Source organism: Adiantum capillus-veneris, chromosome 20, assembly GCF_014529385.1.
Source record: "Adiantum capillus-veneris isolate H3 chromosome 20, ASM1452938v2, whole genome shotgun sequence".
NCBI lineage: Eukaryota > Viridiplantae > Streptophyta > Polypodiopsida > Polypodiales > Pteridaceae > Adiantum > Adiantum capillus-veneris.
In genome coordinates, this window is record NC_140950.1 from 130,500,318 (window position 1) to 130,510,423 (window position 10,106).

Consider the following 10,106-nt stretch of genomic DNA (forward strand, 5'->3'; position numbering starts at 1 on the left):
GCAAAATGGACCAGAGAGAGCTAGAGCAAAGGAAAGAGAGAGAGAAAAGGATCTTGCGTAATACCTTATTTGTGACTTGCAAATGGAGATGGTTCGTTATGATGCTATCGTAGAACTTGTACAAAAAATCACTCTATGCTTAGTGATTGCTAAACATTGCCAACACACACACACACACAGTCTTAGGGTGTGGGAGACCTCTCACCACAATACCCTCTTACAATGGACACAAAATTGGCAATTAAAACACACTAAAACACTTTCCAAAGCAAGATCAAACGATAGAACTCAAAATACACAAGTCACCTTGAATTCACCAAACCGTATTTCACAAATGGAAGGACGAAGATTTGAACGTCGAATAACGCCTTTGATGCACCAAACTTCAATTTATTGATGATGAAGGAGCATATACAATAGTGGTTTTGAGATTTGTGGAACTCACGCTCTCTCACTTGCAATGTGTAGCTTAAAGGCTTCTCTCACACCAAGAGTGAAGCTCACAAGTGGTTGCTACACCTAAGTCTCTCCTCCGCCATAGAGTGTTGGGGTGCTATGTGAGATGTTGGAGGTTGTTTTACAAGAAGGAGAGGGGCCTATTTATAGGTTGGAGACCCCTCATTAAGATTATTGGAAATCCTAATTTACAAGCTAACAAATCAAGATTATGATTTTTTTGAATATCAAAACATTGCAGGCCTTCTTTGTCTGCTTAAGTCATGGGTGTGGGCTCAAAAGAGAGCATTATTGATGGTAGATAAGGTGAAAGTAAGTAAGGAGAGAGAGAGAGAGAGAGAGAGAGAGAGAGAGAGAGAGAGAGAGTTACTATACACATGTCTTGAGGTGAGGTGTCTTTTATGGTTAGGTCAATGGCTATTTTGTGTTAGTATGTTAGTGGTTAGTGTTAGTAATCACTAGAAAGTTAATGATATATTTACAATGGGGAGAATGGTTGAAGTAAGATGGTTGAATGAAGTGAGCAAATCCTTGTGATGGTGAAGCTTGAAAAATTTTTGGACTTACTTGTGTAGGTTCTCAAAATGACTATCGATCTTCTTCTTCGTCTTCCTTTCTTTACGCCACCGCCGCCAAGGTTGATTATCGTGATGAAAATGGTAATTCCGTTGATGAGATCTCTTGATTTGCAGAGGTTAAGCATGGTACACATACTGAATGTATGTATATATATAAGGAGGAAGATGGAATTGTACTTTGGAGATAATAGAGAGAGGCATAGAGATGGTGTATGTACATGGAGAGCTCATATGAGAGCTATGGAAGTAAGAGGGGAGGTTAATGGTGAAGAAGGTGAGAGAAACCATTGAAGGTGCAAGTTTGAGTGCGGGATTAAGAGGAATGTGTGTGTGTAGAAGTGTGGAAAGAGGTGAGAGAAGACTATGGGCTAATTGTGAGAAAAGTGGGCAGACTGGGGCCCACTCAAAAAATCATAGCTCACCGATGGTTGTTACCATATACATGTGGTAGTGATGTGTGTGAACACACTAGGACCGCCGGGGCATTTTTTCCCTCTTTAGGAGGTTTTTTCCCCCGTGCATTGTATATACGCCCATCACTCTAGGGCTATCTATCTTTCCATTGCACACTAAGTAACACTCTCTATTGTGTGCCTTGAGCTTCCTTCGTCTTCTCCAAGCTGTGTGTGTTTCTCTGCAACCCTAATTCCAACAATTGGTATCAGAGCAGGTCACGTCCTCCCGGGCTTAGTCGCCAGCTGCTCCAGCACACGCCTGCTCACTTTCTCCGATTTCAGTGAGCTTTGGCGAGCGTTCGCAGGTCGAGAAATATTTTGGGAGAGCTCGAAGAGCCGGGTCTGCTCAGAATTTTGATTTGGGCTCATTTCGGCCTCCGTTTCCACTACGGGCAGTACTGCACAGGCTATTTCATCATTTTGTGCAGATTTTCTGTCTGTGCCGTTTTCTGCATAACAGGTGCCTTATAGTCTTCTACGGTTTGTGCTATATAGCACAAGTTGTTCCCGCTCCATTTCTCCTATTTTCGGGCAGTTTTCACATCAGGTGCAGCATTTACCATGGCTGACAACAACAACACAGATGTGTTCAAGATGTTTGCTGCTGAGGATAGGTTGGATGGGGACAACTACCCTATGTGGGCTTATATGATGCAACATGTTCTTGTGTCAAAAGGTGTCTGGAACATTGTGCAGGGCATTGATGTACGTCTTGGTTCTGAAGATGTAAGCGATATTGAGGATGTTGCAGGTCTTGCTGCAAGGATTGAAGCTGTTAGAGTTGTTTTGCCTACGGCAGAACAAGCTCGTTGGGATGTTAAGGATGCCCAGGCTCATGCATTGATTGCGTTTTCTGTGAAGCGCACCATTATTCCTCACATCCGTTCAGCAAAATCTGCAAAACAGGCTTGGGATATTCTAGCAGGTCTTTATGCAAGCCGCAATGAAGCTAAAATTGCTTTGCTGCGTAAAGAGCTAGAGTCGAAGATTATGCATGAGGAAGATGATATGGACACTTTCCTTGCTAGTGTCAAGGATATCAATGAGCAACTCATTTCTGCAGGTGAAGTCATTTCGGACAGTTCCCTTGTGCAGGCTGTTCTTGATGCCTTACCAGATTCCTACCAGACTTTTGCTAGTACTTGGAGACTGATAACCCAAGGAAATCCTGAAGTTGTCAAGTTTGATGCATTATGCACATTGCTGTTGCAAGAGTCACTTTCTAGAAAAAACAGGACTAGGCAGCGTGCAGTTGAACAGGCTTTTATTGCTTCTCAAAGAAAGGGTGGTAACAGTAATGCAGCCACTTCTTATGGTTCTGCTGCGAGTGGCAAAAATTCTGTTCCTAATGCTTCTGCTGGCAGCACTTCGTCTGGCAATTCTGGTGATAAGGGAAAAAAGAAGATGCGTTGCCATTATTGTAAAGCCAATGATCACTTGATCAAGTCGTGTCCTAAGTTGAAGGCCAAAGAGGCTAAGAGGAAAGAGGGTGGTTCCACTCCAAATGCTGGTTCCACTACAAATGCAGCCATTGTTGAGTCTTCTGTGAAAGGAGATTGTGATGCTGATGTTGATGCAGAATGGGCTTGTAGCGCAGAGTGCACTTACAATCCTGCTGTCCATGATGCATGCTTGTCAGTTGCTGCAGATTCACATGTATGGTATTTCGACAGTGGTGCTACAAAGCACATTACCTCACATCGTGAATTGTTTACCTCTCTCGAGTCTGTCCCTCATGGGAATTCAGTCACTTGTGCCAACAACGCCTCTTATCCAGTTCAGGGAGTTGGAAAGATTGTGCTCACTGCTGCTAATGGCAGTTCCTTCACACTTGTTGATGCACTTTATGTACCTGGGATCAAGAAGAATCTCTTGTCTGTATCCACACTTGCTAGACTTGGACTTGTAGTCAAATTTGTGGATGACAGATGTACAGTTCATGATCTCAGTTTTGGTGATGAAATTGTTGCATCTGGGCTTTTGTGCCGTGGGCTGTATAAGCCCACTTTGTTTGACAAGTGTGGACAAAATTTTGCAAATGCTGTTGCAGATTCGAGGGCTATTTCAGATGCAAAACGTTGGCATGCACGTTTTGGTCATCTGAATTTTGCCAGTTTGCTGCGTTTGTAGAAATTTGATATGGTTGCTTCTTTGCCGCCTCTTGAAGCACCTGTCAAACATGTTTGTGAAGGCTGTATTCTGGGTAAAATGCAGCGTTCTAAGTTTCCAAAGGATGGTTCAGTTAGGGCCACATGCAGGTTGCAGCTTGTGCATAGTGATGTTTGTGGGCCCATGCAAACTCCGTCCTTGGGCAATTACCTGTACTTCGTGACTTTCATTGATGATTACTCCAGGCATGCGTGGGTATTTCCGCTTAAAGCAAAGTCCGAAGTTTTTATGTGCTTCAAACAATTTTTGGCTATGGCTGAAAATGTCTCAAAATGTACTATGGGCACCCTCCGTTCCGATCGAGAAGGGGAGTATATGTCTCATGAATTTAATGCATTTCTGGCTAGTCGTGGGATAAAACACCTATGTACAGTGCCTTATACACCTCAGCAAAATGGTGTTGCTGAGAGCAAAAATAGGTCACTAACGGAAATGGCACGATGTATGGTCAAAAGTCAAGCTTTGCCGCATTCTTTTTGGCTTGAGGCCATCATGTGTGCCACTTATGTACTTAACAGGTGTCCTACGAAAGCTTTGCAGTCTATTACTCCATATGAAGCATGGCATGATAGAAAGCCTTCTATTGAGCACATGCGTGTTTTTGGTTGTTTGGCATATGCTTTGGTGCCACAAGTGCAGCGCAGAAAATTGGATGATAAGGCTGTCAAATGTATTTTTGTATGTTATAGTGCTGAAAGCAAAGGTTACAGGTTGTATCATCCGCAAACAAAACGTATTTTGGTTTCACGGGATGTAGTGTTTGTGGAAGATTCTGTTCATCCCTTGCTGTCATGTACTAGAGACAGTAATGTAAGCTCACAGGACATTTATGACACTTTGTTGCCTCTTTTCAGTGGTGGAAATACGAATGTAAGTTCCAATGAGGCAAATGTACAGCCTATGGGGGTTTCTGAAAATGTTTTAGAACAGCCTATTACTGATGCAGATGTACATGATGTACTTGATGAGGAAAGGGCTGAAAATGAGCAGGCTAGAGGTATGCCAAAATGGCTGGGGCACACTTTGCGTGACAGTAAATTGGATGCACCTTTATCTAGTCGTACTCGTTCAGGCTCTCGCCATGCATCTTATGCATCAGATTGTTATGCTTTGGATGTGTCTAGTTTACATGATGTTGAGGAGCCTCTGTCTTTTGATGAAGCACAGAATTCAGAAAATTGGATTGCTGCCATGAAATCAGAATATGATGCACTTATAGAGAATGACACATGGACTTTATGTGACTTGCCTCCTGGAAAAAAGTCCATTGGTACGAAGTGGGTTTACAAGTTGAAACGCAAGCCGGATGGTGAGATCGATCGCCATAAGGCTCGACTTGTTGCAAAGGGTTATGCACAACAAAAAGGCATAGATTATGAAGAGACTTTTGCTCCCACTTGTCGTATGACTACAGTACGTTTTCTATGTGCATTGGCAACTCATTTTGGTTGGGATGTACATCAATCAGACATTGTTACTGCTTTCTTGAATGGTGACATATTTGAGGAAGTTTATGTAACGCAGCCTCGCGGTTTTGTCATAAAAGGACAAGAGGACAAAGTGTGCAAATGTAAGAAGGCTTTGTATGGGTTGAAGCAATCTCCTCGTGCTTGGTATGAGAAAGCTGACACTCATTTGGTTAAACGAGGCTTTCGTAACAGTCCAACAGAAAGCACATTGTATGTAAAGCGTGAGGATGATGTATTTCTCATTGTGGTTCTTTATGTTGATGATTTGCTGATCACTGGACCAAATGAGAGACATATTGCTGAATTTAAGGCTGATTTGAATGCCACTTTCAAGATGAAAGATTTGGGGTTGTTGCATCATTACTTGGGTATACAGTTTAAGCAGTGTGATGGTGATATTGCCTTGTGTCAGAAAAGTTACATAGAGACATTGCTATGTAAGTTTGGACTTGAGGATTGCAAACCTATTGCCACTCCCATGGAAACAGGTTTGAAGTTGAGTCTACATGATGCTGGCGATCCTTCTGATGTCACTCTTTACCAAACTGCTGTTGGCTGTCTCATTTATGTATGCAACACGAGGCCAGATATTCAGTTTGCAGTCTCGCAGGTCAGCAGATTTATGCATAGCCCAGGGTCTAAGTTTTGGCAGGCTGTCAAGAGGATTTTCCGCTACCTTAGTGGCACTTTACATCTTGGCTTGTTTTATCCCAAGGGGGGATCATTGCCGCCAGACTTACATGCTTTTTCGAACTCAGATTGGGCTGGTTGTTTTGACACGCGAGTGTCCACAAATGGTTTTTGTTTCATGCTTGGCAGTTCATGTATATCATGGTTGAGCAAGAAGCAACCTACTGTGGCCACTTCGAGTTGTGAGGCTGAGTACAGGGCAGTCTTCACAGCTACGGTTGAGTGTGTATGGCTCAGACGCCTTATGGCTGACTTGGGTGTTGGACAGGACACTGCCAACACTATCTACACTGACAGTCAGAGCGCATTGGCAGTTGCGAGGAACCCAGTTTTTCATGCTCGCACAAAGCACATTGAGGTGCATTACCACTATGTCAGGGAGAGGCTCTCAGCAGGAGAGATCAGCTTGGCTTATGTGCCAACACAGGACAACCTTGCAGATCTTTTCACAAAGGCATTGTCTCGTGAGAAGCTTGAAGCTTTCCGCAAAGCTTTGGGCTTACTCCCCTTTGTGGACTGATCCTGTCCTCAGGGCATGGCACTTCCCTTTACTCATGTGCCAGCTCTCGTTCACCGCATCACTCCAGGGGGGATTTGTTACCATATACATGTGGTAGTGATGTGTGTGAACACACTAGGACCGTCGGGGCATTTTTTCCCTCTTTAGGAGGTTTTTTCCCCCGTGCATTGTATATACGCCCATCACTCTAGGGCTATCTATCTTTCCATTGCACACTAAGTAACACTCTCTATTGTGTGCCTTGAGCTTCCTTCGTCTTCTCCAAGCTGTGTGTGTTTCTCTGCAACCCTAATTCCAACAATGGTTGCTCCAAAAATCATGAAAAAATTTGAGGTGATTATTCAGAGGGTGGGCTACATGTTCTCTTTTGACCACCGCTCCAAATTCGGAGTGGAGATGGGTGCCAAAATTCTCACCAAAAAGCCTTTTTTTATGCCTGCAAAGTCTTTTAGTGGCTCCCTCCTTTGTTGAATTTGTACAATGCATCCAAGAGTGAGCCCCTCCTTTGTCATATCATAATACAAAGCATCCAAGTTTCCCTTGACCCATGCATGGAGGAGAATTATTGGTGAATAAAGAAATATATACATGGTGGGACTAGTGTATGGACTATTCATGGACTTTAGCTCAATGAGCACATGGTGTTAGAATAATGAGTAAAAATAATAATAAAAATATGGAGGAATTATGGATATGGAAAGATATTGGAATCATATGATATGGTCCCTCTTTGTATTATTTTGGGTGAAAGAGGAAAAGGTATGCAAGTAAATAATATAATAAACGTGACCAATGAGTAGAAATCAATTTTTTGTTTTCACGAGGGTGAGGGTGAGGGTTAAAATGTGGGAGTGATTTGTATAAAGGAAAAATATGAGGTTAGAGTATGTACATATTGGCAAAAAATATACTTATGGTGTAAGAGGGTGAAAGAAGGCATACACAGGTTTAATAAAACACACACCTAAGCAGAAATATTTAAATAAAATACCAAAATAATTATAAAAAATCCCTATATTTAGGCCATATATACAATGAAATATTTACACACAAAGAGGCCATAATATACTTTTATTTTTTTGACTCAACTAGCCCAGTGACTAGCTAGCTGAGGATTTTAAGAAGATATGGGAAAAGCCCCCTAACTCACACACGCCTATTTACAGTGAAATGGTAGGGATAGCCATAGCGTTTGGGTGAATTTGGTAGGGTGGAGTAACTTACTATGGCAATTATGGAGAGCCGAAAAACGGCTATCAATGTCATCAAATGCTTGACATGTATGCTAACTATGGTTTTCAAAGGCCAAAAAGGCTCTAGGAGGGCCTAACAAAGGTGATGGCTAACAGTGCCAAAAGTGCTAATTTATGAGTGAGATGGTGGTTCTTAAGGTGCTTTCCATGCTGGTCCAAACCGCATGACAAACGGAGCTACATAGAGAAAGATATGTCACTGTGAGGTTGGAATGCTTTGCAGATCCCTGACGGAATGGATAGGTACAAGTGAGTGATCTGAGCTGATTTTTATGGATAAAGTTGAACTGCTAAAGTTGTGGATCCTATCAGTCTTTCCGGTTTGGCAATTGGAGTCCCGAGTAGCAAGCTATGATCTGTCAAAGTTGGGATGGGGGCCGGTTCTAGGGCGGAATGGTCGGATTGGGAGATGTGCCATCGGAGATTTTTGGCTACTTATCAATGTTCTTATGAGAAGTTTATGAAGAATCAAGTCAACAAGAGCTGACAGCATGTCAATCGGGATCCAGAGTGCGGAGATATGGCTTATTGAAGCTGGCCGGGATGTATGCCAAATGTGGGCCGTTACGGAAACATTTTTTTAATGCCTTGACCGACATGTAAGCCGAATGATGTGTGTGTTTTGAAATGCACAGTAAGTGCTTGACGTGCTTTACCGGCTGCGAAGGAAGGTTTCCTCCAAATGCATTCACCTATGCTTGCACCTAAGAATGGCCGCCCAAAATCCTTGGCCTATGGCAAGATGGGAAGGGGATTATGAAAAAAGGTAGAGGAGTCTGGGGAGGAAGGGACTTTTGGTGACAGTTTTTGTGGGAAGGGGTTGTGGGCATGAGAAGTGGGGCCGCTAGTGATGTATAAACAGAGCCACCAAGAGCATGGAGTCCGCTACAACTGGTAGGGCGAGTGGCCATGTGGAAACGAAGGCCAAGGTAATTGATTTTTTTTATTTTTTTGTGAATGGCTATAAAAGAAACCAATAGCGACATCGCTACTAGTCGCTGGAGAAGAAAGGACAAGAGGTGGCATGCAGGTTTGCATGGGGCGGCGGCATGCAGGGGAAAAGTCGGGAGATGAGGGGGGGAAGGCTGCCAGAGGGAGCAGGTGGTAAGAAAGGGAGAGGAGGGCCGCCAAGACACGCTGTGGAGACCAAGGGAGGGCCGCCAGTGATGGGGGTTCGGGGGATGCAGAGGAGGGGTTGACAGCACCCTATGGGGGAGATTCTTTGTGATGCAGGCTTGGGGGGATCTCCATGGGGTTGGGAGCCGAGTTGCCCTGCTACTACAAGAGGTCAAGTCCATGAAAGGAGAGATTGGGCGCTATTGTGAGAAGCACAGAGCCGTGTTGTTGCAACAGGGATTGGTTGTCGAGAGCAGTCAAAGGAGGTTGTGCTACATATAGGGAGGCTAGTGCAACCAGGTTCGAGAGCGTGAGGAGGCACAGGTTGGTGCAACATCAGAGGGTTGTGTCCTTTGGATGCTTGCGATCAAGCAGGCTCGGTGCTGACATCAGGAGCTCAGTCTCTCTCTTTCTCTCATCCTTGTGCCCTAGCTCAAAGCTCTAGCTCATAAGAATCCATGCATACCTCTATTGTTTATCTATCTCACAAGAATCCATACATAGCTCGATTGTTTAGAAGCTCTCTTTATTGGCATCTCCATATCTTCATATCCCTCATAATATTAAGCTATATCTACCTTTTAATTAATCTAGAAAGCTTTAGATTCTTTGATTTCCTAACGATAGAGAACAACAAGAAGCAGACAAGCTTGTAAAAGCTGCAAGGGAAAAATCATAAGAAGATCTCCTTCAAATTGGACATCAGAGAAAAATCTTTCATATGATGTTAACTCGGTGAACAGAGTAAGGGTCTGGGCAAGCATTGGTGCAAGAAGGATGGATTCTAAAGCTTGGTACGGGGCCAGCCTATGATCATTGCGGGCTCGGGTGCATGCCACCAATGACGGCTTGCGCATGCAACGGTCAAGAACCGACCTTATAATCAGTTGGAGGACCATGCATCATGACCCATAGTTTTGAGTTAGAGTTTTGATGTATATCGAGGGTCGATTTCGACCATACTTTGTACATGAATTGGGAGATTGAATGAAAGCAAGGTTAGGTGGCATTTGTGTTGTAAATTTTTGGTTGTTTCAAGCTTGTTGCTCTTTCTCTCTCACAGCCACAAGCCCAGTGCTTTCCCGATCAACCCTGGCGAATCACGCTCTCCAACATTTTTGGTGAACCCGACGCAAAATTGACCGGGGTGAGAGAGAGAAGATGGAGCCACATGAAGGAGTGCAGGAGGTTTTACAAAAACTTTCAAAGGTAAGCCGAACGTACTTCTCTGAAGAGGTACAGAAAACACCAGATTTTACAAAATTGATGCAGATGATGGATGCATTGTCACGCCAGGCAAGGGTACACGAAACAAAGCAAAAGAAATTAGAAGATGCTATGGACGCGGCCTTGGACGCGGTGTATGCTGAATGCAGTATGTTTGAGTGCTATGACTCGAT